At 43.4% G+C, this 27334-nt stretch overlaps 1 long non-coding RNA gene across 1 annotated transcript in view; it reads left to right on the forward strand.

The window, feature by feature from the left end:
• Positions 1-814: 814 nt before the first annotated feature.
• Positions 815-27334, forward strand: part of LOC146860730 (uncharacterized) — a 140790-nt gene continuing 114270 nt past the window's right edge. Inside the window, exons 1-2 of the long non-coding RNA XR_014979199.1 lie at positions 815-946; positions 4351-4511. This is a non-coding gene — a long non-coding RNA (uncharacterized LOC146860730). The remainder of the gene's footprint in view (positions 947-4350; positions 4512-27334) is intronic.

Raw genomic sequence — 27334 nt, forward strand, 5'->3', positions numbered from 1 at the left:
ACAAAATCGTTTTTGCTGGTGTAAATGCTGAAACTAACTTTGCAGTGACTAGAGAAAGGAAGGGAGCAAGGCTCCCTGTGTGCCTGCGTGGTACAATTAAAAACAAGCATTTACAATGCAACAAGTATCGCATTTAGGTGAGTTTGAGCTATTGGCATTGTAAATGACAATGCCTTTTATTTATGTTTTCGTTTTTGAAACATAAATAAAACGCATTGTCCTTTACAATGCCAATAACTTAAACTTGCGCAAATTCGAGACCTATTGGCTGTGCCAATGCTTGTTTTGGAAGGCGCGGGAAGATGAAGCGAATTGTCCAGAATCACAGGATGCTGAGCCGACGCCGAGGCTCGCACCCGGTTCCCCAGCTCCAAAGTCGGCAGCTCTAGCCCTAAGGCTACATCCTCCTCTCTCCCTTTGCCTCACCCTTGGGCCTGGAGAGACCATGTCCTTCAGTTGTGTAAGTGAAAGATCTCTGAATGAACAGAATATACTAACGGCGGCAGAGCAGCGAGAGCAGCGTGTCGGTGTCGGTGTAAGTACAAGTCAGGGACGCGGCAGGGTGGCGTAATCACCGGGGCAAGGACGACGCGCACCTGCCATCCCAGGATCGCTCCCACCAGCGACAGCGGATCAGAATCCAGGACAGCAGGCGCAGGCGACATTTCAGAAGTCAAGCAAGGAATCGTTTCAGCCAGAAATAGCAATCAGGGCAAAGGGAAGGCATGTGTAAAGGTCATGCTCCCGCCTCATCGGAAACCTAACCTGAGGGCCGGAAGCCATCGCATCCACTCTCTTCAGCTGCAGGTCTCGCGCCGCGGAAGCGGAGCTTGAAGCAGACACGGACTCGGCCCTCGCTTGACCGCAGTGCACACGCGCGCACACGGGCCCTGGAGCTAGGGGTGCGGGTGTGCAGGCTTCAACGCGCCCTTAACACTTGAAGGAGGTTAGTTAAGGAATGAACAATTAAAGGCCCCTGTAGATGTTTTTATTTTGCCAGCATTTGTTGTGTTTTCAGAGACCTGTCATGGTATCCCCTGTGATGTTATTGGCCATCACCCCCACTCTAAAAACTGTTCCAGCGCTACTTATTGCCGTCCTAGTCCTACTTCGAACCTCACTAGCGCTTCTGACAAATACGATCGGCAGTCACACCCAAACGCCGCGCACTTCTCGTTTGCACCACTCACTTGAAGCACACGAGCCATCAGGCATGGCCCTCCTCGGCACTCACATGCCCCCACCTCGTCACACGTAGGCTTGCGCAGACGAACAAATGCAGGCCCTGACGCACATAACTACTTCCCGTACTTGGACATTAACCACCCCTCAAGTACACCTCATGGATAGCACGGTACTCACGCACGGGTACAGTTAAATGTGGCGCATACGGGTTTTATCTTTCTGAATGCCAGATTTAATCTGACAGTAGCGCTTTTAGATAGTTAGGGTTGAGTTCTATTATTTCGACCTACTCCTCCTTTGACTCATCCCAAAACTCATTTTACTACTATGCTCTCCCTAATCCATTTCTAAAGATTCTTTCCTCCTCATCTCTCCTTATACTTAGTGCTTGAGATGGAAAAAAAAGAAGTGCAGGTACTCTGTAGCAGAGTACCGGCTTGTTTTTGAGAAGTGCCGGTACTCTCGAATTAAAAGTTTAAGTCACTAAATAAAAAAAGTGCCTGTACTCAGTACCGGGCAGTACCGGTCCATTTAAAGCACTGCTTATACTAAACCCAAACCTCATCTTACCTCTATGATCTCCCACTAACACTTTCCAAACTCTTCCCTCTTCTATCCTCCATTAATCTTTTCAATGCAACTAACAGACCCCCACATGCCCACCACTCAAATGAACTTAAATTTCACTATACTAATCCACCACTAATCCGAGTGGCTACACGCGTGCTACTCGCCGAAAAGCGTTTCGGCGCCTCGCCAGGTGTAGTAAGCGCTATAAATACAACTACAATATAATATTTTTGCAGCTAAATTCTTAGTCACAGTTTTGTTTGCTTATTGATCTGTGAAACGTTTACACAGTTGATTAGTTTCACAGGTGAGTGGTTTCACAGGGTCCGTGCTGTGTAGAACCCACATGGAGGCTGTCATTACCATTTATTGAGTGCTTACCTATAACACATCTCTTAACTTATATATATAACTATTTGTCTTCCTGGACTGGTAATATTTGAAGGGCGGCGCACTGCCTAAGGGGATTGCCCTTTGAACCTGCTTACTCCAAATGCAGAACAGTGGCTGGTAAGAGCCTTCAAAGTTTGGTGCCTCTGGCATGGGTTGAGCATAAGGGCAAGCCCACCGACCCTCATATGCATACTGTAGGCTTCACATGTACACCTAGGCCCTGACATGCATCCCAGCACTCACATGTCATCCCTGTGCTCAGACACACCCCTAAGCTTTACATACAAACTTAAGCCCTCAGACACAACACATGTCCACCATGTGCACTGTTCCTCAAAAGCACACTCGGTCTTCGGACACAGATGCCCCACCTCACTACTCTGCACAGTCTTCACTAACCCACCCTGTGATATCCACATTCACATATTTGCCCCCACAAGGCTAATACAGCTCTCTCACACACAACCCTGGCTTCATGTGCACGTCGATCCTCAAACGCAGATGTACCTGACAGCCCTCAACGCACCAGTCACTCTTCACATACAAACCCCATCCTGCACAAGCACACCTCTGAACCTACATATAAATTGCCGCTCATAGATACTGTCAAGCGAGTTCTCAGGGCCTTTAAAGTAAGTATCGAGCTGATTCACATGGCCCCTCATGCCTGACGTTGGTGCATCTGCAGATGAAGACAGTGACGTTGACATTGTTGGTGCATGGGCCCTCAAAACATTAATTTTAAGCCAGAGGTGGCAACGTCTATCCAGGACATTGCGCTCCAACCAATGGCACATTCAGATCCAAACCTCTGAGAAGGAGTCAGTCGCTACTAAGTAAGTGCATTTACTTCAGGCTCGCCACGGGTCTATGGCAGCCAGCCAAGAGGGCAACAAAAGAATCTCCTTTTGCAATTCAAGTGGCTATGGTTTCCATCAATACACATGCACTTCGCATTATAATGGTTTCTGCAGGGAGTGATAGGCATGCACCAAACAACTCTAGTCACTACCTGCAGACAGGGAAGGTGCCCAACTATGGTTCCCCCACCTCTAATGTCCAGTTATGCACACCATACATATTCAGGGGCCCAGTGATGACATGCTATAGAGATTTACAGCACAAGAGTCAATGGACAATCTCTATGGAGGTGCCGGTAAATAGGCCTGTAAGTCACGCCTGTCTTTCAGCTGCCACCTACCGTTAGTCGTGTCATGGCCTAGTCGTGAGGCCAGTAGCACCCCTGTGAAAAAGGAAAACCACTTTAGGTGGACGCTATCACCCTACAGAATCGTGTACACTTTTGGTGTGTAACTTGCACATCATGAAGAGTGTCTTACTAGGGACACGTGGGCTGTGACACGAGTTTCCAGCTCAAGACAGTATACCAGCCAGTCAGAATGAGCAAATGAGGAGAATGTTTCCTAGGTTTTTCTGCCGGAGACGTTAAACCCAAGAAGGCAACATCAGCATTCCCATGTAGGTTGCAGCCATCACAGCCCCACCACTGACCGACCTCAGCTCTCAGATTTATGCCTCATCGCTCATGCGTTCTCTTCCCTCACAAATGTACACAAACACCCTCAGCCTTCATATTTACATCCTGGTTGACACAAACTCATTTTTCAAACTCAAACCTCATCCATGACAACAAACACCATTGTCCTGCACATACTGGACCGTCACAAGTGCACCTCGGCCCACACACCTTGTCTCACCCCATGTCCCAGCCTTCACCTGCGCATCGCAGGCCATATATCATTGGCTTGCGTGTATGGCATATAGCACACACCCAGCTATAATGAATGGAATGGGATGCTGTACGATGGAGGGAATGATGCAAATTAGGTGGAGAATGTGATCGAAGAGGCGTAGGAAAAACAGTGGGAGGGGTCGGAGAAGAAATGCAGATGAGTAAGGGAGTGAGTATGAGTTTAGATGGGGAGAGGAAGAGGATGGAGGAAGTTTAAGTAATGCTGAGGGGAAGCGAGGGCAGATATTACACAACATTTCCCCTGGTTCTGTTAGTCGTGAGGGTAAATGATGATTAAATGATGCATGAAGAGCAGTGCCTTAAATTGTTTATTGAGGTGAGATTGTGCTTGCCGCATTTCTGTTGAAATGATGTTGCATATCTGTAAACACGTAACAAAAAAAAATCTGCCATTTCCCTTTTTTCGGATTCTGTACCCTGGTCTGCAGATGCTGCTGCTGTGGGTCTTGTGAAGTTGCCATCACATCTGGATCATCGCAGGCTGGTCTTGTAGGCGATGCATACGGGAAGACACAGCCTCTGGCATTAACTTTCCGGAGGCCTTTAATGAATGCCGTCACCACATGAAGAACGCTGCTCGGGATGACAGGTGGGTTTCTGGGACACCGGGTAGTAGAGAGTTGCCTTCATCGAGGCAAAACTCCCAGCCGGTAATCTCACTTTCAGACCTTGCACAGAAACCTCAGCATTCACAGCCAACTAGGCAGTCACAGGCACCCACCTGCCCTCACATCTCTGGTACAGCTATCATAGGCATGCACACTCCAACCCCAGCTCAGGCCTTAGCTCTCAAACCTAAACCACCTCCTTCATATATGTCCTTTATCTTCATAACCCAGTCCTCACGGGTCGACTGAGGCCCTCACATTATTTTTGGGGCTTTTTTGTGCATTCCCCTGCCCCCTGAGGCATGGCAAACTTTACACGCAAATCTTAGCCATAAAACCCCTGATCCTCAAATGCACCTCGTCCTACATACAAAACTCACCCGTCATACCAACCTCGTCCCTCACTCACACACATACACATATTTGCCCTCACTCATGTTACAGCCATCACACTTACAGCCACCCTTAATCCCACACATACAATGCAGCCTTCACATGTTTTCTCAGACATAACTCAGATCACATGTGCAAAGTCTGGCCCACGCATACACCCCTTAGCCCTCACATACTTACCTTGACACTCATATCCCACTCTTCACGGGCATAGCCTGCTACTAATAAACCCATACCACCACCGTTATCATATCTACATCTGCCGTCACATGCGCCTCATCTCTCCCAGGTATGCCTCTCACACACCACATGGAACTCCCACATATACCTTGACCATCACGTTCACCATTCAGCCCTCACAATCATTCTCCGGGTGGAACAATGAAATGACGAGGCATACACACTTATGTACATTCCGAGAGAACCTCCAAGAAGGCAGGCATCATTTTTAGGTCTCGCCTAGAGTTGCAGCGCGCATATGTTGCTCGCTCTGCGAGGGCTTCTTGTAATCGATACAATTTTAGAAGTGGAGTGTAGGCTCAGCCCCTGTTTTTTTCATTGGCTTGCGTCATCCTGCATGCAAAACGCTGACTTTGTATTGTACGTGAGGCTTTTTAGTCCCTCCTTTTTGCCACCATGTCTCCTTTTGGCCCCGCCCACCCAGACTGGATCGCTTACTGGTGGAGTTACACGGTCTCCTTGAAAAGCCTGAAAGCACTCTTTCTTTTTCATTTTCATCGCGTTCAGCTTCAATTGCACAAGCGCGGTCCGCTTCGGCCGCACTTGTTTATTTACTTAATTGCACAAGCGTGGTACGCTTCGGCCGGGCTTGCTTATTTACTTAATTGCACAAGCGCGGTCCGCTTCGGCCGTGCTTGTTTATCAGCCTCGGAAGACGCACTAGTGAGCCTTGGCAGCCCGCCTGGACCCACCTCTTTACGCACAGTGAGAGCGCTCTTGGTGCGTGGTACTCATCCGTTACTGCTCGCTGCGCCGTGCTGTGATGTTAGCCGGCTGCCTGCCTCCTTGAATCCGCGCACAGGCACATTAGCATCTGAAATGAGGGTTCTTCTTAACCCCAGAGGAACAGCGTCGCCAACCGAAAGAGTTGAGGGTTTAACTTTTGGAATTATCTGGCATAGCGGGAAGTCTGGACATTGCGGTCCCCGTGGTAAAACATCCCTTGCTCTGGCAGGGGAAGAAATGCAGTGCACTTTAAAACCAGCTCATCCTTGCTTTCAAGATTTTTAGATTGTAAAAAAAAGTTTCTTGTGTCTTGTGTATTGTGGGCCGCGTTCAAGCTGTGGAGGAAGCGCGTTGAGTTGTGTTTTCTATCCCCTGGTGTGTCGCCGCACTCAGTTAGGGGTGGGAGAACGCACGTGTCCACCAGAATGTCGCGCGCGCTTGAGCACAGTGCCGGCAGACAGATTGCATCTGTACGAGTGTCTGTCCCGGGTTACCTCGGATTATCTTCTCTGTGCGTGGATGGTGGCATTTATAAACTGCGTGTGCGAGATGTTTACATTAACAGGGTGTGGGGGGGAGTGTGCAGCTATGCCAACCCAGGGAGCACGGAGCGGTTCTTTGCCTCCGGTGCATTTGGAGGCTGAAACAAGGGCAGTTACAGACGGAGGCTGCCGCCTCTTCCCATGATTTATTGCAACAGCAACAACGGCCGGCAAACTGTCTAAAGGTCATTTATTTCCAAGAGTGACTTCTTTTTTGTGCACACTATAAAGCCCCATATGAGTGTTGATCAGAAGTACTGCGCCAAGCTTTTGGCAACTGATGCATAGAGCCTATTCCTATGATACATATAACTAACAACTTGCATGAACCGGGGGCTTGTGCTGACTGGTGAATCGAGTTTAAATCAACTGGTGCATGTAGCTTGTGTCAACTGATGTCTATAACTCCTATAAACAGGCATATGGAGCTTGTTTCAACTTAAGCATGTAACTTGTATGCATAGGAGGCTCCAGCGTGTGCAGACTGGTGCATCGAGGTGATGTCGACTGGTGCAAATAACTTATATCGACTAGCAGTTCGAGCTTGGATCAACTGGTGCTTCGTGTGTGGATCAACCGTTGCCGTTTACGTCTTCTGGTGCTTCGTGTTTGGATCAACTGTGCTTAAAGTTTGCGTCCTTTGATGCAGTGGAGAGGTGTGGTGCAGCGGCCAGGGCAGCTGACTGTGGAGCACAGGGCTCATGGTTCGATCCCTGACTCCGGTGGCAGCTCAGCTCAGCATCATGTGACTCTGGGTAATAGCTCACCTAATTTCCACAATGGCCCCCAGGGCCTTGAAACCTGTAAGGGTGAGTAGTTTGCGCTTTAAAAATACGGATTTACATCCATATGTGCACGAAAAGTCAGGGCCGTGGATGCCATCACCACTGTTGGGGACTTCTTAAAGGGAAGGTAGGCCAGCAGGACATAACGAGCAGTGCGCCCCTCCTCGCTTCCATTGAAGGGCAGGCAGCGCGCAACGAACACTTCTGGCTCAGATGTATTTCTTAAATTGTAAGTGATAGGATGTATCCGACAAAAAAAATCTTTGGTCAAGTTTGCCAACGTGGGCTTGTTTTCTTCCACGTCACAGGATGGCTGCTAAGTGCCCAGGAGAAGTTGTAAGATGATTTACCCTGATTAGAGAAACAGTGCTGCACCGTGTGCATAAAAAGGCCACCTATCAATACATGTCATTCACCCACTTCTCCAAACCAGAAGTTTTTGTTCACCCTTCTCTCTTCTCCTCTCTTCTTATTTCGCATCCTTCCTATTATTTCCTCCTCCCTGTCTCTCTCAAGTCCATCCTTCATCTCCTTTGCCTCCATCACTCTGTTCCGTCCTTCCCCAAATTCTTCTTTCCCTCCATACCTTCATTGATTAATCCCTTTTCTCAGCTCTTCTTCACCCCCCACCCAATTTTTAACATGCCTCTTTCACACTCATCCTTCCCTAGCTCAGTCTCCGTACTCTCTTCTTTTCTGCTTCTTTTCTCTCCTGCCTTGCTTCACATTTCTTCCCTCCTGCCTTTTTTCTCTCCTTCGCCCCTTGTCTTCTGAGCCTTCCTTCTATCCCACCCCTTCTCTCCTGGCACTCAGCATCACCCGTCTGTGGCTCCCATGAGTTGGTGCTGGTCTCGAGGCATTCTTGTTCATTTCCCTTCCCACAGGCAGCTCTGCGCTAATCTCGGGAGTGCTTGCGTGCGGGTCTGCACAGAAGGCCTTCCTAAATAGCGACAGACATCGTGCATTTTTCCACTTTAATGTGGCCCTCATTTGCCAACGGGGTCCCATGCGCTCTTTTTTGTCCACAGGACAAGGCTTTCTGATCTGCACTTTACACTTAGCAGGAGATGCGTTTCTTAAGTAGTCAAATGAGTGCCTGTCAGGCTGCTCCGTGCTCACGCCCTCTGCCTGCTCGGGCTTCTGTCCTCTCTGCTGCCTGCTTCATCCACCCTTACATGTACTCTGCCTACTCAGCCCTCTGGCCCCTCTGCCTGCTCACGCGTCTGTGCTCTCCGCTGCCTGCTTGATCCACCCTTACATGTACTCTGCCTCATACATGCAGCAGCTCCTAGAGAAGACCATTTCTATTTATACAGACACTCTGTAAACTTATTGTTTGTTGCATTCTTTTACTTTTTCATGTAAATTTCCGCCCTCAAATGCCTTTGGTGGTGGAGGTATAAGAAAGTCAGCAGTTCTTCTTATTGGCCATGTCTTTGGGTTAACAAAATATAGCCCAGTTTAAGAGGCAGCCGGTGCTGACCGAGCAAAATAGATCTCAAATTAATATCAACGCCTCGTCAGCGGTAGTAAGCGCTATATACATGTAACACTTTCTAACAATCTAAATTTGGCTAAAGTTAATCATTTTCATAATAAACAGTGAGTGAAATGATGCTTCAAAGAAATTGTAACAAAAATTTCACAGTAGTTAAGGACTGCATCACCCAGTGTACAGTAATTATATAGCTCTTCAATTCATGGCTGCACAGCACCAAGGATAATGTGCTGCATGGCTAAATACTTATAAGGTCCCAAAGGCGAGACCTATTGGCTATGCCAATGCTTGTTGCCTTTGGTTCTGTGTGCAACGCTTCCTAATAACACCAACATTTCGGCTAATTTCTAACTAGGGCATGGTAGAACATTTATTTTCCAGTGTCTTAATGAGAAATGGTTGCATCAAGTCTACTCTCCTCAGCTATTTCTGTTTAGATTCCTGAACACTGTTAGTTGTAGAATGACTTTGCTAGAACATATATGCTCTTTTTTATTTCAAGAAAATACCTTCTGTTAAGGTGACAGAGAGCTGTAGCGCTGCCAGGTGTTATGTCACGGAGTCAGAATGGGAGGAGCTATGAGAGTACCTTATGTTACACAAGACTTAGCAACAGAATTTTCTGAAAGCTGTTAAGATAAAGTAACAGAACACATGTACACGTTGTATGTCAGAACATCGATAAAAATATCGTATGAAAGAAATATTGTGGTTCAAATATCGTTTACAATAATATTGCTCCACTGAGTGTTGATTTTCTATTATTAGATCAAATGGGGGTGATATATTCTTGTCAGATGATATTTTGGAGTCATACCCATAATAGCTAGGAGCTAGCACCCAAACACCTTCTGCCCTCTACATCAAGGCAGTGATCTGAGTACAAGATATTCGGTTCATCCTCGCAGTGCCTGGAAAATCTTAGTGAAACCAACGCCAAGGTTGACGTCAATAGGTCCAATCGATGCTGAGAGGAGGCATTCTTAAGGGTGGGGAAAAGAGAGGTAAGGTAGCAAGGTGGAGACAAATAAAACAATATGGAAATAAAAAATACAAGTTGAACTGTCCCTCCATGGACAAGGATAGTGGATGAGACTGATGCAGAGAGGAAAATGCAGAAAAACTGTTTAAAGAAAATAAGGGCTGCATGGCTCAAAACCATGAGGTCTGGCAGTGGGACCTCAAAGTCATCTCAGAGGATTTTTATAATCACTTGTAGGTACTTTATTATTGAAATTCCTAGTTAAGATACTGGAGCAGCATGAGAGGATGAAAATAGCTCCAAATCCATCTTTACCTGGAATTATGAATAATAAGGCTGACGGACGCCTACCAGGTAGGAAAGACCTACAACTTGGAACAGCTGTACAAGGAAGAAGAGCAAGGGAAGAGGCACACTAAGACAAGCATCTTCCTTTAGGACGATTTTATAGTATTAAAGGGAGTGTTGTGGGCTTAGGTTTGGGAAGTTGTTGTGTTATCTAAAGTGGGGGAGGACGTTTTTGTCAACATTTGTACATGGCACCCTTAAGACATATTGAAATGTTTATGTTTATTCAATAGAATCTTTTGGCAGTGGTTCCACATTTAAACCAGTTGCTGGTTGGAGTTGATAAGAGTCACCAAAGAGATGTTATGTGGCATTTTCAGGACTACAATAATTTATTTAAAGAAAGAAGCCGCTCTCACGCTTTGTTGCCAATCATCATCTCAATACATATTTTGTCAGCGACTGGATGTTATCTATTGCGCACTTCAGGAAATGGCACAAGATAATGTACTGGCCCTTTCTTGAGGACACAGCCATCATCCTATATAATCGCAAGGTAAGCTGCATAGAAAAAGCAGCTGCGAGATTACATTTTTTAACTAGCCCTTCATTTTAAACTAATTTGCGCTCTGAACTGACTCGCCTTAGTCCAAAGCACTGCTTGAGCGTTCTGAGCAACTTTACTCACCGCATCTGCTCTCAAGACGAAAGGCACGTTTTAGAACATGGCAGTACATGTTTCTTTGCTATGTCCATTCTGATTTTCTGCAGCACTCTTAAGATTTAAACTGCAAATTCGATCTGTCAAATTATCCCCTCTGTGACAGGCCTAAATCTTCCTTTTAAATATTAATAAGTCACCCCAAAGTGGTTCTTTCTGCCCATGAAGCAGGGTGCATGGTTTTTGAACGTAGGACATGTAAGGGTTTCATATCACACTGGTCCAACCAGTGAAAAAAAAAACCTCAAGCTATTTTCACTGTAACAGGGCTGGCTGTTTCATAGAAAAACACTGTGTTGCCCTATTATATTTAATATTGGCAATTTTGTTTAAGAAACAGCTAGAAATATAATTCAAAGACACTTTTTAATAGTTATCCAAGATTCAATTTAATGGTAACATCGTTTTTTTTAAATAACTGTTAAGGAAAAGGTACTTTTAGAAAATTACTTTTTCCCTGCCTAAACTCTTTATAGGCCCATTTGCATGAGCTCTAGCTGTCACCTGGCAGCTGAATGGCTCCCTTGATGTTGTGTGAAAACTTCGCTCAGAGCAGTACAGTACAAGGAGCTTGAATGTGGGAAGGTGTTCTGTTCCATTAACAGGATGACCATTGGACTGTGCCCAGGAAACTTGATCAAGGAGGCCTCCCCTTTCACAGGCAAATGTTAGCTGACACCTATCCAGGGGCCTTCTTTGTTCCCTCAGTTAGGCAAGCACCAGTCCCAGTGGGAGAGGAGCTGCCCCCAGAACTGGTTTAGTGACCAGAGAGGAGGGGCTGCGCTTCCCCTAGCCACACCTCTAATTTGGGCGCATAGGCTCAATAAATGGGAAGAAAGGGTTTGCCATCTTAGATTTAGATAGATGGAGGCACTGTGAGATTTCACGCTGGAAATGCTGCAAAAATGGGTAGGTTATCCCTGGGAACTTTTACCCTATTAGTTAGGGAGCGCCGGGAGTCACCCACACCTACAGGCTGGAACAAGCTGGTGCTAGGCATAAATGTGGCATTCAAAGTACACTTTTTAGAACACTCCTGGACCTGAGGAAGAACAAAGAGGACTGACTCTGCTGTCTGCATCCTGAGAGGGTCTCTAAAGGATGAGGACAAAGAAGAGGACTCAGAGAGTCACAAAGCTGCCCTCCTTTTAAAGCGACAAGTAGGCCTTTTACTGAAACAACTCAGCTGACCAGTGGTAACTAGATACGGAATGGACCCTCCTGTTGGCCTCTGCCTGCCTCCCTATGAGTCATAAAAGACTTCCCTGAGATATTGGGGGTTTTAGAAGTGTACTCCTTTGGTGGATTAGGATTTAAAGCACTAAATTCAGATGGTAAAACCTTTGACCAGGATAAAGTTCCTGACTCACGCTCCATCACGGTCAGCGTCAAACTGCACCTATGTGCAAGCCAACCGCAACCATTGAATATCATTGGCCTTTTATGCTTGTTGTGCGCTATTCCTACTTAAAAGTTTGAAAATTCTAATCTCTGGTCCTCTTTTTGAATTTTTGTCATTTTGGTGTCATGTGTCATTTTGTTTATTACATTTTATTCCATTTTCCAAATTCGGTTTGGGATTTTTATTTTGTTGCATTTCAGCTTTATCACTATGTAAATACTTTACACAGTGCCCTAAGTTATGCCAGTCTTGTCTGTGCCACAGCTATCGGAGGGTTGAGCTCAGGTTAATTTAGCGGCTTAAAGGGTTTACCCTGATTAGGGCTGTGATTATTCTTCTAAGTAGATAGTCACCCACTCCAATTAGTAATCCCATTTCTCACGCATTATATTTCCATATTTTTAGAATGCAATCAGCCACCTTACCGACTTCATTCTTGCTTGAGCCAGGCATGCCAAGAATGAAGTGGAAACAGCTATACAGGATGTTTGATATCTATTTAGTAGCCACAGAAGGTACCTGAATTGATTCCGTCGGAAAGAAGACAATTTGTACACCTGCTTTGGTACCAAAGTTCAAATAATTTTTGATCATCTGCCTGAATTGGCCCCAACCCCTCAAGTCACATGGGTTGAGTTCACAAAAGCCCTGAAAAGAATAGAGAATTATTTTGGAGATGACTCTAGTATCATTGTTAAAAGACATAAACAGGGCCCTGGGCCAAAAGTCTTTTTAGGGCCCCTGTTCGGAACACCTTTGAATTTGAATTTATGTTTTAATTTCAGCTCTTTCATGCCCTCTTTGGTCAGGACTGTGTTTACATCTAATATTCAGGGATAGTGAAGTGTTTTCAATATTGCACCACAGCAACAGCTCAGTAAAATTACTGCAAATAATCTTTGTGACCCCCTCTCCTAGTTGTCATATGTGAGGTCCTTTTGTGATCTAAAAGACTCTATCAGGGGGACCCCTGGAAAGCTGGGGCCCTGGGCCAGAGCCCACTTTGCTCATGTATTAAAACATTTCTGGACATAAACCTTTTATATGGAGACAGCTCCAACATGAATCCATTGATAGTTTTCTGGCATATTGAAAATCTTGGTCTCTATGTGTGAATTTGATGGGATACTTGACAATATTTAAGAGACCTTGCTCTGGCAGGGGGGTGTACCGTGCATTGCCTTGGAAAAATTAAAGAAAGGGATCTATGACGGTGACTTGACAATTGCTGACATTAGAAAATACTATTGGGCCTCGCAGCTCCTAGTCAATCAATGACTGGGTATATTCGGAGTGGGGAAAGCCGGCCTACAGGGATGACAGCCGGTAACCACAAAGCAATTCTATATGCACACTGAGAAAGGGTGAATTTGCCGGTACATACAGTGACTGTTGTGAGGTCCTGGACTAAGGCGAATCTCTGTCTGGGTTGGCACTCTAGGCTGACGACAATGACCCCCCTGTGGCACAGCGATCAGCTGACGAAGGTGTCCAATTTGCAGGGCTACTCGCAATGGGCGAAGATAGGTATTGAGCATTTGGGTAACATGTGGAGGAATGGAGCACTGTTGGCCTTAAACCCTAGGTTAGGAAAATGAACTGTCGGCCACTCAGAGGCTCCATTACCTACAGCTTAGACATGCCCTCCGGGTTCATATTCAGGAGGGTGAAGACCCCCTGATTCCTCCCCTTTAGAGGACCGTTTATTTGCATACCCCATTCCAGACAAAGGGATCTCGGCCATCTATCAGAAATTGATGAATAATTCCCCCCAACCCCTTGGGCTCTCTTAGGCATGCTTGCATGGACGATGTAGGCAACTTTGACGACGAGGAATGGGTAGAAGCCCTACAAAGTCCCTGAGACATAGCAATCCGTGCCAGTTTCCGGTTGATACAACTCAAAGTCCTGTATCGCACTTATTATTCACGCACTCTGCTATATAAAATGGGGGCGGTGGAGACATCACAATGTGTGAGGGGCTGTGTGCAAGAGGGCTCCTTCTATCATATCTTGTGGGAATTCCCAGTGATCCGCAGATAATGGCAGGGAGTTACGAATGTAATGTCCACAGTCCTTGCGGTAAGTGTTCCAGTGGACGTTAAATGGTTGCTTTTGATGGTCCAGGGTGAGGAGGGCTGGTCTCTATGCAAAAGGCTCTGGTTTCACTAGGGGCAGGAGTGGCGAAATGCAATATCTCAAGATGGTGGGGGGCTACTCTCCCCCCATCGGTGGCGAATGGGAGACAGATCTAGACTGGTATCAGTGGGCTGAACCCCCTTCTGCAAATCCTGACATTGCTATCATGCTGCAGATGAGTATCATGAGAGCAGCGCCAGAATTGGCTGGACCAGGCTGCCTCGACTCTCAAGCAGGCACAGGAGTCCTATGCTTGCTCGCCACCCTGGTGTCTGAGACAGCTAGGTGGAGAAATTTACACTGCACATGTCAGGCAGACCATCGCAAGACGGCCAACCAAAATGACTTTCACAGTATAAACTGGTAGAAGAGTTTACAGAAAAAAAAGACTGAGCACCACTCCCCTGCAGCCAGTCAGCAGCAATGCCTCACCCCCCAACACTGCTTTGGACTGGGAGCAGTGAAAAATAAAACTAATTCATTTTATTACAGTTTTATTTGTCACTTTTTACTGCGCTGGTAGCAGGGGGGCAACGCTCCTCTGCCCTAGTGGTGGGGGTGGGGCGGTGCCGGTGCAAATAATGAAAAGCATGCTTTCAGAGCAAGGTTCTAACTTTCAAATATGGTATGATTCATTTCAGCTGTTTTTTCTTTATCAGAGAGCAACATTTCATATGGGAATTAACATGGAAATCGTTTTTTTGCCCTTACTTGAGGGATCGGTGCAAAAATTCCATGAAGGAGCTGAAGTCAGTGAAGGGTTTTTTGGAAAAATGTTGTGCATATTTGTCCAACTGTACCAAAGTCAGTAAAGAAACAAATAATGACTTTCCTATGGAAAGTCACACCTAACTATCACTACACTGGTGCTCGTGCCACCAGTATAATTTTATAGACATCTTTCCTTCAGCGTTTGCCTGAGAACCTCTGGCTCTCAAGGTGGTGTGGGCAGCTCTTGCTCCACTGCAGATTGAATACATGCACACTCCGAATCTGATGCTGTGAATTTCTATTCTTAGTGCTGCAAAATGCTGACCTGACACATTTCAGCTCTCAGTACGAGCCTAATCACGGCGGGGTCCATTTTGAATGGCTATCCGTATAAACAGTGTAGGGCAAGAAAGTGAAAACAGACTGATGTCTCATACCCAATAGTCTTTTTTCAAACCCAGATATTGGTGTTCGATAACTTAGAAAACTGCCATAATTGTTCCTAATAATATATAAAGGTATATATGAAATTTATCAACATTTTCAATTATGATTTGAAATCTTTATGATTTATGTATATACCATAAATATTTACAATCATAATAGAAAATGTTGGGAAATTTCATACATAGTTTAATCCATTCCTGCCACAGTGTACTCATTTCATTTTTTTCCTTTTATTTATTATGATTTGGAACTCCGAAGAGTTCCACATAAAAACATATATCCAAATTATCAACTCAACCAACACTTAAAAAGAGGAGATTCTGTTTTCATAGAATAAAAGTCATAATTGCGTGTTAAATACAGGGAGGAGCAATGTAAGCGCAAAATCAATGTCAGAGTCCTTTCAAATACAAACCTTGCAGGAGCTGGACAAACCAAGTTAAACCATTGGATCCTAGACAACGTCAACTGGGCTTTTGCAAAAATTGCTAAAAAGAATATGTTTGTAATAATACATTTAATTCATCACAGATTAGGGATTAAAATACAGGAGTTAAAAAGTTTTACGATTCAATATACAGTACACAATGGCTAGCAGCATAAAGGGAAGCAAAAAAGTGCAAGTGCTCAAATATCCAAATCTTGGATTGATGGATATTCAATTGTACATGACGGTATTTGTCGCAGCATACAAGGAGATAAAAGGTCAGACACGCAACAATAGCACTAGTATCAAAAGACCCTTTTGAATTTATAAAGCGCTACACAGACCAAGGGTATCTAGGCTCTGGATAGACATGCAGGTAGTGAGGTCGATTAGTAAAGTAAGTTAGTAAAGCCAGGTCTTTAAGCGCTTCCTGAACTGTAACAAGTTAGGTTCATTTTTAAGAGAGGTGGGCAGGGAGTTCCAGAGTTTGGTGGTGGTATATGCAAAGCTTTTACCTCCCCGCTTTATTTTACGCTTCTTGGGGACAATCAGATTGCCACTGCCTGAGGATCTCATTGATCTGGCCAGGATGTAAGGCTTGAAGAGTTGCAACAGTTGCCTGGGGCCTTTGCCATGTGTAGCCTTGGACGCGATACATAGAGCTTTGAACTGAATGCGTTTGGTGATAGGTAGCCAAAAGAGCTCGGCAAGAGCTTTAGAGGCTGAGTCAAAGTGGGTAAGCCCAAGCAAGACTCTGACAGCGGCATTCTGTGTCACCTGAAGTTTATGTATACAGCGCTTACTCGCGCTAGTGAAAAGGGCGTTGCAGTAGTCCAGCCTAGAGCCAACTAAGGCCATGACCACTGTTTTCCTTAGTTCAAAAGGGATGAACAGGAATACCTTTTTAGGATTTTAAGAATAAAAAAACATGCAGCTGTAGTCTCATTAATCTGGCATTCAAAGGAAAGCTTGGAGTCGAAGAGAACTCCAAGGTTTTTTACCTTGCTGACTGGTATTGGAGGAGAACCCATGTCACTTGGCCACTCGCTGTCTGACCAGATACTTGGCGTGATGCCAAACAGCATGACTCCTGTTTTTGACGTGTTTAGTTTCAAACAGTTAGCCTGCATCCAGTTCCTATATGACCCATGCAGTCTTGAAACCGGGAAGCTGTATCCGTAGCCGGGCTATTGATAGACACAATGATCTGTGTGTTGCCAGCATAGGACACCAGCGAGAAACCAAAGCTTCTTATCAGTTTGGCCAAGGGGGTGACGTACAGGTTAAAAAGAGTGGGGCTCAGTGACGAGCCCTGAGGGACTCCACAAGGAAGAGAGAAGTCCGGGGAAATGAATACATCATGAGCCACTGATTGCGCACTGCTGGACAGAAAAGATCTGAGTAGGAGGAGTGCTTTATCCCTGATCCCTAGCGAAGCAAGCCTTTCAACCAACACGTCATGATTGACCGTGTCGAATGCCGTCGAGTTATCTAAAAGAATAAGGGCAGCACTACCCTCTCTGTCAAGGATTTGCCTGAGTTCCTCCGTGGCTGTAATGAGCGCCATTTTGGTACTATGGTGGGCTCAGAAGCCATACTGCGAGTGGTCCAGAGTGTCTCTTCCGTAAGAAAGGAGGATAATTCCTCATTTAGGAATCTTTCGATGACCTTAGCAGGGAATGGTAGCCTAGAGATGGGAAGTGTTCTCTGGATCAAGACTAGATTTCTTCAACTGAGGCAAAATGGAAGCTTTATTTACAATTGTTGTGAAAATACCCATAGTAATAATTTGGTTAAAAATAGGCCAGAGGACAGATGCAATGGTTTCAGGGACGATATGCAAAATTTTGGGTGGACAAGAGTCAAGAGGGGATCCAGACTTGATTAAAGAGACTAATTTGATGGTCCGGTCGAGCGAGATAGATGGAAAAATGAGAAGTGTGGTGGTCGAGGAGCCATCTGCTTTGATGTGAGGAGAGTGCCTCCTTTAAGTCTGTAGGGATGGGCTGACTGGAATGTTTAAGTATCTTACTTAGTTTTTCTCCCTCAACCTTGTGCCATGGACGATTTTTTTTAAACCTTAGTAGGCCTTTTAGATGGCAGAGTGATATCAAACATTACTGCCTTATGGTCCGACCAAATGAGTGGCAGAACTCTGTTACATGACAGATTGGGGTGATCGGAGAAGACCCCGTCCAGGCAATGCCCAGCTGAGTGTGTAGCCTCATTGACCAGCTGAGTGAGTCCTGTACTAATCATGTGGTCTAAAAGGGCTACAGTGTCTGTATCAGCGGTATTTTCAAGGTACAAGTCGAAGCCACCTAGAATTGTGAAGTTAGATTGTTTTGCCTTAAGCTCCAAGAGTTGACCTATAGAGTTTAAAAAGTTGGCCTTCGCTATTGGTGGGCAGTAAATAAATATACCGTTGTAGGTATTCTGGCTGTCGAGTTTGATTTTAAAAGTCGCTGCTTCGCTCTCTGTGATGTCTGGAATTGGTCTAAACTGTATATTAAAGTCCTTTCTGGCTATGAGTGTAATTCCACCCCCCCTTTTCCCGACTCTGTCTATCCTGTAAATTAGAAAACCTTCTGGGAGAGCACCTAGGAGTTCAGGTTCAGAAGAGTAATCTGCCCAGGTTTCTGTAACAAAATCTATGTCAATTGCCTGCTCCTCCAAAAGATCATGAAATACTACAGCATTTTTGATAAGAGATCTAGTGTTGAGAAGTGTACAGTGAATTATATGCTGTCTCTGATCAGGCCAACTTTGCTTGAGGTGCCAGCGTCTTGCTGGGTTTAGATGTAGGCTGTGAACCACTGTAGGCAGTGGGGGCATTGTTTTTTTCCTGAGATCAAGAGAGGATCCAGGGGGACGCCCTTGCAAGGATTGCTTCTGAGTCTGAGATGCAGTAAAGCTTCCCTGGAATACTGTAGAGGATGGCTTATGTGGTTACTGTGATCAGAATTGGCATAATGGCTGGCGCTGTGCGCGGGCTGTGCGCGGACGGGCGCATGCGGGCTTGCCTTTGGCGCGCCTTCGTAAATGCAACCGTAACGTAGTTAATAACAAACATATTATAGCAATAACAATTACAACCTTCTAATAAAAGCTACCCAGAAGTAGTACTTATAGAATACATTACATTTTTAGCTCTAAATGGAACCTGGGCGGCATACTACGGCTAAACGAGGCAACCAGTTACTTCTCTAGAATATATATATATATCTTTTTTTAAAGCTGAAAAACGTAGAACAGACTGGTTCGGGGGAGTCAAAAGGCAGTTACGGGTCTCCTCAGCTGTGACAATATTTTACTTTAGAAAAAAAGGTCTTAAATATCTACGGCGTAATGGTTGTAGTATGGGACAAACAAATAGGACATTATTTAAGTCCTGTACACAAGTACCACATAGATGACAAAGTCTTTCCTGCCTAGGACGACCCTCCCAAGCTCCTGTTACAATTCTTTTTTTGAGTTTAGAAAGCTTTATTTAATATCATAAGCCAAGTAAAACATCATTACAGAGAGAATCAAAGGCAGTGTAACAAAACAATAGAATAAAATTGAATTCTTACAATATTAACAAGTGCCATAAGGGAAGTAGGGAATATACTTAGGGGAAAAGCTTTTAAAGGTTTTTAATTAATGGACAGGGAGGGGCAGGAGGAGAGAAAAGAAAAAAGAAAAAAGGAAAGGGAAGGAAGGGAGAAAGGCAATCAATATACAAAGTAAATACTTGTAATTAACGTGAACTAATAAATGTATATATAAAAAAAAGCTGTATATTGGTCATGAATAAAAAAGGATATAAAAACAAGATATTCAAGGGACAATTTGAGAGAGAAAGTTAGTCAAAGGCAACCATAACAAATCTTTTTTGATCAGAAGAGGTACAGTGGTGGCAAAAGCACAATCCAGCCTATGGTGGTGGCATAATAAGTTCCACCATGCATTGTATGAAATCTTTGAAGTGTCTTTCCAGTTGGTTGTAATTATCTGTAGAGAAATGGCTATATACAAATCTATAAATTTACGCACATTACAATGAACATTCCATATAGGTGCAGCACCACCCAGAAAGATATGAACAATCTCAAAGGGGTGGTCAGTAGCTAATATTTCATTTAATTTAGACCAAATACAGGACCAAAGGGATTTAACTAATGGGCAGTGAAAGAACATATGAAAAAAATCACTATTGGCATAAGAGCATGACCAGCATTTTTTAGAGTCAATTAATTTAAAACTATATAAAAGAGAAGGGGTAAAAAAAAGTAAATTGTAAAAGAAGTACAAAGTCTGTGTGGTGCTAGCAGAACGTGAAGCAGTGTGCAACTTAGACTATAAGGAATTCCAAACCAGAAGGGGAAACTCTTGGGCTAGATCCTTTTCCCAGGAAAGTTCAAGTTTAGATTTGATTCTTTCAACAGGAGTACGGGAAAGTAATTTGTAAATAGCAGCAGCTTTAAAAGGAATAGAGAAATCTGGCAATGGGGAAAGGGTTGTGTCAGTATTGGACAGAGAAGCACTTTGAGAAATAAAGAAGGCTAAGGAGTTTTTAAGCAAGGGATACTGAGAGGAGTGTGCATTGGAAAGATGAAAGGAGGCACGATTGTCAGAGAAGTCACGTAAGGTATTATTGCTAAGCAAGCAATCGTAAGTAATAATGCCTTTATCAATCCATTCTTTCCAAAAAAGTGCTCTATGATTAATCTTTATGGATTTGTTATACCAAATTGGAATTGAGGAATGAAACTCCGACTGCGAGAGGGAAGAGCGAAAAACTAAGAGAACAAGTGCTTTAGAATGCTTGAAGGTAGGGGTGAGAAAACGTTGCAGGGGCTGAGATAAGTGAGTAGCCGTAACAAATGAGAAGGGTGAAAGTTGCGCAAGTTCTATAGAGCTCCAAGCTGTTAGGGGAGGGTCAGACAAATCAGATAGAAAAGGCCAGATTTGTTTTAAAGTAAAAGCCGAGTGAAATCGAATGAGGGTAGGGAAGTTAACTTCACCCAAATCTTTGGGTTGTTGGAGACGGAAGAGAGAGATCCTCGCTTTGAGTTTATTCCATAAGAATGTTGTAAAAATACGGTTTATTGTTTTAAAAAAGTAGAGTGGAAGGGACATTGGAAGCATTGAAAGATAAAAATTTACAATAGGAAGAAGCATAATTTTAATAGTTGCTAGCCTCCCCCACCAGGATAAGAAAAGGGGGGACCAGCTATCTATAAGGGAAGAGAGCTTTTTAACTATATCTTTCTGATTAAGCTTAACAGTTTCTCTAATTGTGTTAGCATAAAGAATACCTAAGCATTTAATATTACCAGAATTCCATTCAAAGCCAGATCCCTGAAACATATGAGGAAGGCAAAATTTGTTAAGTGGTAGAACCTCAGATTTATCTATGTTAAGTTTATATCCAGAAACCAGAGAATAAAGAGGAGAGAGAGGACAACCTTGTCTGGTGCCTCTATGCAGAGAGAACTAAGGAGATTGAGAACCATTAACCCAGGTAGAAGTAGAGGGAGCAGAGTATAATAATTTAATATATTGAATAATGGAAGGGCTAAAGCCATGCCACCTCAATGCACCAAACATAAAGTCCCAGCACACTCTATCAAATGCTTTCTCAGCATCTAATGTAATAGCAGCGACTGGGGAATCCATCTTTGAGGCCAAGTGAATAATGTTGAGGAAAGTTCTCGAATTATCAGTAATGGACCTGCCTTTAACAAACCCAGATTGATAAATGTTGATAAGGTCAGGAATAATTTTATTAATACGAGAGGCCAAAACTTTAGCATAAATTTTACAGTCAGTGTTAATTAAGGAGATAGGTCGATAATTTTTACAGAGGGAGGGATCTTTATCCTTTTTAGGGATTAAACATAACATTGCCTGTGTGAAAGAACCTTTGGACTCTCCTTGTGCAATAAAGTAAGTAATCAAATAAAATAAATGTGATAACAGGATATCCTTAAAGTGAAGATAGAAACGAACCGTAAAACCATCTGGGCCAGGAGTTTTATCTTTGGGAAGAAGAGTAATAGCATTAAGTATTTCTTTTTTTGAGAGGGGAGCGTCCAGGGAAGAGAGATCCGTAAAACTATCCGAGGACCTGGGAATAGACTGAAAGAAGGAGTCAATTTGAGTAGGAGAGGGAACGGATTCTGGAGTATAAAGTGAAGAATAATATTGAACAAAACAATCAAGAATTGTATCGTCAGTGTATTGATGATTCCCATATGAATCAATAATGGTTATTATTTTAGATTTTTGTGTTTTAATTTTAAGGTAAGTAGCGAGAGATTTGCCAGCCTTGTTGTGTCCCCCGTACATTTTGGCATGAAAATTGAGAAGATTATTACACGCAGAGTCCCAAGAGTGTTTGTTGTATTGCATTTTTGCTTTAATGAGAGGAGAGAGTGTTTCTGAGGTATTATTGGTAAAGTAAAGATGCTCTAGGTCTTTGATTTGCTTAAGAATTTGGGCCGACTTTGAAAAGCCTATTTTCTATTTCCGGGATACAAAATCAATATTAAAACCTCTAGCAGCAGCCTTGAAGGTGTCCCAAATAAAATGAAAATGAGAAGTAGAATGAAGATTGTTTATAAAGAAATCCTCTGCAAAGAGTGTAAATTGTTCAGTAAATTGTGGGTCTAGGAGGAGCGAATTATTGAAGCGCCAGCGCCTAGAGGTGGGAGTAGGTGAGGGAAAATCCATGTAAATTATGACGGGGGCATGGTCAGATATAAGAATAGAACCTATTTCTGAGTTAGTCATAAATTGAAGGGCATGTTGGGTGAGAAAAATATAGTCACTACGGGAGTGTGATGAGTGCACTGAAGAAAAAAATGAAAATTCTAAGGTGTCGGGATAAGAAAGTCTCCATGAGTCTATAAGACCTCTAGAAGAGATGGCCTTAAAAAAGGACTTTTGCATCTTATTAGGGACATATCTGGTGAGTGATTTACGATCTATAAAGGGATCCATGAGTTGATTACAGTCACCGCCCACAATCAAATCATCACTTGCATGAGAAGAAAGAAGCGTAGAAAAGTCCCTCCAGAAGGATAAATCTATAACATTAGGACCATAAACATTACAGAAGGAAAATTGTGTATTATTAACAGTAACATCTAAAAAATAACCATCTACCACAAGTGTCATGGAGCTCATTATGCAACTGAACAGACAATGACTTATGAAACAAAATAAGAACACCGTTTTTACTGTTTACTGCCGGAGAACAAAATGCCTCCCCAACCCATTGACTACGTAGTGAAGACAAATCTTGTGAATTAAGGCGAGTTTCTTGTAACAGTGCAACATGACATTTCAATTTTGCTAGATGAGATAAAACACGTTGTTTTTTGACAGGGTTTCGAATACCTTTAAAATTCCAGGAAATAACACGAAGACCATTCATTTCTGGAGGTAAAGTAAGGATAAGCAGAAAGAAGTATGGAATTTAAAACAGAGTGGAGAATGAGAAGAAAACTGAAAATAGATGTTGAATGAATGTGACACAGAAGGGATAGCCAAAAACGAAGAAACTAAAGCAGGCGACCACCACGGATAAGGTGACAGAAATATAGAAAGAAAACAATGAAGTACCATAAGCAGAAATAGAAAAGAATAAAATGTGGAGTGGGTTAGATAGTGTAAATGTTGCCAAAAAAATAGAGATGATAGGGATAAAAAGGAATGAAGAAAGGAGCAAAAGGTAGGGGAAAGGGGAAGAAAGGGAGAGGAAAGAGGAAAGAATAAAGAGGAGGAAAAGGGGGGGCAGAGACTCCCAGAAGGCATCGAGAGGAGGATGGCAAAAAGCCAATGGGCTCTAGCCACAAGGAACAGTTGAACAAAAAACATTGATGTGGGAGTGGGGCGACGAAGAATAAGACAGCCGCACTAAGAAGAGACACCTAAGAGAACAAATTGCCACAAAAAAGAAAAATGAAAAACGAAAAACTATAAAGTACAAGACTAGAACTTATGGCAATCAAATAGAACAAATGAAGGAACTTACCAAACATCTAGGGAAAGAAAACAGCAACGGAATGGGATAAACACTGTATACAGAAGGACGGAACACAGGGTGACCTTGACAATAACATCACATAGGGGAATCCTGTAAGACAAAAAGAAAAAAAAAAGAGTGAGCAAAAGAAGCATAAGAACTATACAACATATACTGGAATAAATTTAGAACAAGACTCAATAGTCAGACACTAAAAAAAAAATAGTTAGGGTTTGCTCAATTCCATGAGTTCTCCTTTGTGAGTATGAATGAACTTCCGCAGATCAGCAGGATCTTCAAAACTAAAAGTTCTGTCCATATAGGTCACTTTGAAAAAACAAGGATGAATTAGACCGTAGCGTGCATTCATGGATCTCAATGCAGGTCTAAGATCCAAAAATTCCTTTCGACGAGAAGCAATAGGTTTAGAGACATCTTGAGTAAAAAAGACCTTGTGACCAGACCAAATCATTTGCTTATGTTGCTTAGCAGCCTGGAGAATCGACATAAGATCTGAGTATAGAAGAAAATATGCAATGATTCCTCGAGGTTTAGACGTAGAAGATGTATTCTTAGTCCCCAAACGATGAGCAAGTTGTATGTTAAAGTCTGAAGATTTTGGGAGGCCAACAATTTGAAGAACTTAAGATTTCAAGAATTGGATCATATCCGACCCTTCCGAACCTTCCGGAATACCATAAATGCGCAGTTTGTTGCGCCTATTACGGTCTTCTAAATCTTCTGCGACCCTATTGAGCTGGCCAACTTCTTTGGTAAGAGTGTCAACTTTAGCAACCACATCTTGAGCATCACTGATCTTCTGCTCCACATCAGAAAGTCTTGTATCCAAACTAGACCACTTATCATCTAACCTCTGAAGTGTGGTAACAGTGTCTGTCATAAAAGGACGGATAAGACGTAGCTCTTCCATGATGTCCTCAAGAGTAAGAGGCAGCGGAGACTTAGTTGGGGAATGCGGGTCTTTTTTGGTACATTTTACAGAAGAGACATTTGTATCTTTCCTTCCTCCTGAGGAGCTTCCATGAGATTTATTTGAATGCGCGACGTCCATATTGAAGGTGTCACAGCTAGTAATGACAAATGATGACAAATGGAGGATTGCAGGCAGAACAACGATAATGTTAATGAAGGAGGAGTAAGAGGAAGTGTAGCACAAAAAGAGGAACAGAAAATGACAATTCCAAAGTACAACACAGCGATGGATAGCGGTGAAAAATGGGGTGCTGGAAACACGCCTCAGGAGAAGAGCGCATTGTCAATGAGAGTGGAAAAAAAAAAGGAACCAGCAACACCAGCAGCACCAGATTGACCCTATAATAGGGGATTAGATCATATTGTTGAAGCAAACTGGGGACGTCACTTGAGGAATGCACACAATAGTCTCCTTTCAATAGTTGTTGGAAGATTTGATGTTAGGATACCATAAAAGCATTAAAATAGTCCAACAGCGAACAAAAACCATTATAAAAAGATGGCAAAGTGTGAAACAAAGGCAGGCTCTACTTTAATGGCGTTGAAATACATCAAGGAGCTGGCTAAGGAACTCAATTGCAGCAAAAAGAGAAAAAAAAACGCTGCATAAAAAACAAAATGGCGGCTGCCGTCTGAGGGGAGCAGAATTTAACAAATAAAGTGTCAAAAAAGACTGCATTTCGGTCTAAAAACTTGCCAAGTTAATCTTTGCCATCTCCCATGTCGAAATCCATCTTAGAAACGAAGCTCTGCCGCGTTAACGAGCTTCCTTCACGCTCGATCTGTCGGAGCTCTTCACTTGGCGGCCATCTTGAATCACCGCGCCGCGCGCTCTCCTCCTGTTACAATTCTTAAGGGAAGTACATTCCGCCTGAGCATCAGAATTATTCTGCGCACTCCGTGTTGGAGATTTCATATAATGTAAGATTGTGGCTCTTTAAAAATATTACTCCCCACTATAAGGTCATTATTGCGATGCTCTACGTACAGTACTGTATCTCTTTTACGAAATACGTCATAAATGTTTTTTTTTATTCTAGTTTTCAAAACTTGTTTAGGAAGTGCACCCGTACAGACAATCTCAAAATCAAACAAATTCATGTCTTTCTGGTAATTCCTAAAAAGAACACTTTTTCCCTTCAAGGTGTCAAACATTTCCTCACGCATTGCTACCCATAGCGGGTTCTCAAAACTGTTCAATAGTGCATTGCTCCATCTTAAGCACACAGCCATAGAAAACACGTAAGTGGAAAGTAACCCAAATACGAGCAAAATCGCTGCTATGGGTGCTGGGCGATTCAGATTACACAATTGGCGCCAGATACGCCCCTCTACTTTCTCAAAATTATCCCACTGTTGTTCATCTACTGTTTCACAGGCATAACTTAAAGCTGGAGGTATTTTAAAATTTTATAAACTGATAAAACATGTGCAAAGTGTCTTTCCCGCAATGCTTATAAAGTCTGCTAATTGCGGAAACCTGAGAGATTCCCTTCCCTCTACATTGGTCAATATGATCGCTACTGGAGCACGTACTTGTGAAAATTCCCCCTAAGTATGGATATAACTTTACCATGGCAGGTTTATCATTCTCCAAGAACCAGTGCATATTTTTCCTGGCTCGGCATCCCCGATATCTAAAAACCATGATTTTACCTTTTGAGATATTTATTTTTAAAAAGTAATCTTCTGAATAACTTGCTAACTCAGTAAGTCGTCCTTGGAGTCCAATTGGAGTTAAGTCTAATAAAAGGACGTCATCCGCATATAGCAGACAGCTCAACTTCATAGTTCCTGGTTATGGGGGGTTCCCTTTGCAAAGCCCTACCCTACTCTGAAAGTCATTAATATAAAGAGAAGAGGGGCCAGTAGGCACCCTTACTTCAGCCCATTATGGGTCTCAATTTTACTTGACAGGCCGAGTTCCACCCAGTAGGACCTGAGTGCAATTGGAGGAATGCAATGCAATGATTAATCTAAGCAGGTTCATGGGTATCCCCATAGCGGGCAATTTCCTCCACAGTGTCCCCTGGTCAACCCGGTTGAAAGCTGTGGAGAAATCTATAAAGGCAGCGTATAACGGCATACCCCTGCTTATTGGGTATTTTTCAATTAATGTTTGCAGTAATGTTAACGAGGGTACCACTATTTTTGCGAAACCCGGCTTGCTCTACAGGGAGAAAACTGTTTACAAAGGCCCAGTCTTGACGGTAGATGAGTATGTTCTTGGCAAACAGTTTTCCGGTTGCATCGAATAGTGCGAACTGTCTAAAGCTAACAGAGGAATTGTCCCATGTATGTAGCAGTAAGAGACTACCGGACACAATAATTGTGCCCATGCTGCGTCGTCCTGTTTGACTATAGCTATTGGTATGTCATCAGGGCCCATCGCACCTGAGTACCTTGCCCCTTTAATGTAACCCTCTATTTCACTACACAAGGGGGAACCATAATCTCTTCTTAACGAGGAGTCAGAGACAAAGTCTAAATTCC

The sequence above is a fragment of the Triturus cristatus genome, chromosome 3_1, assembly GCF_964204655.1.
Source record: "Triturus cristatus chromosome 3_1, aTriCri1.1, whole genome shotgun sequence".
NCBI lineage: Eukaryota > Metazoa > Chordata > Amphibia > Caudata > Salamandridae > Triturus > Triturus cristatus.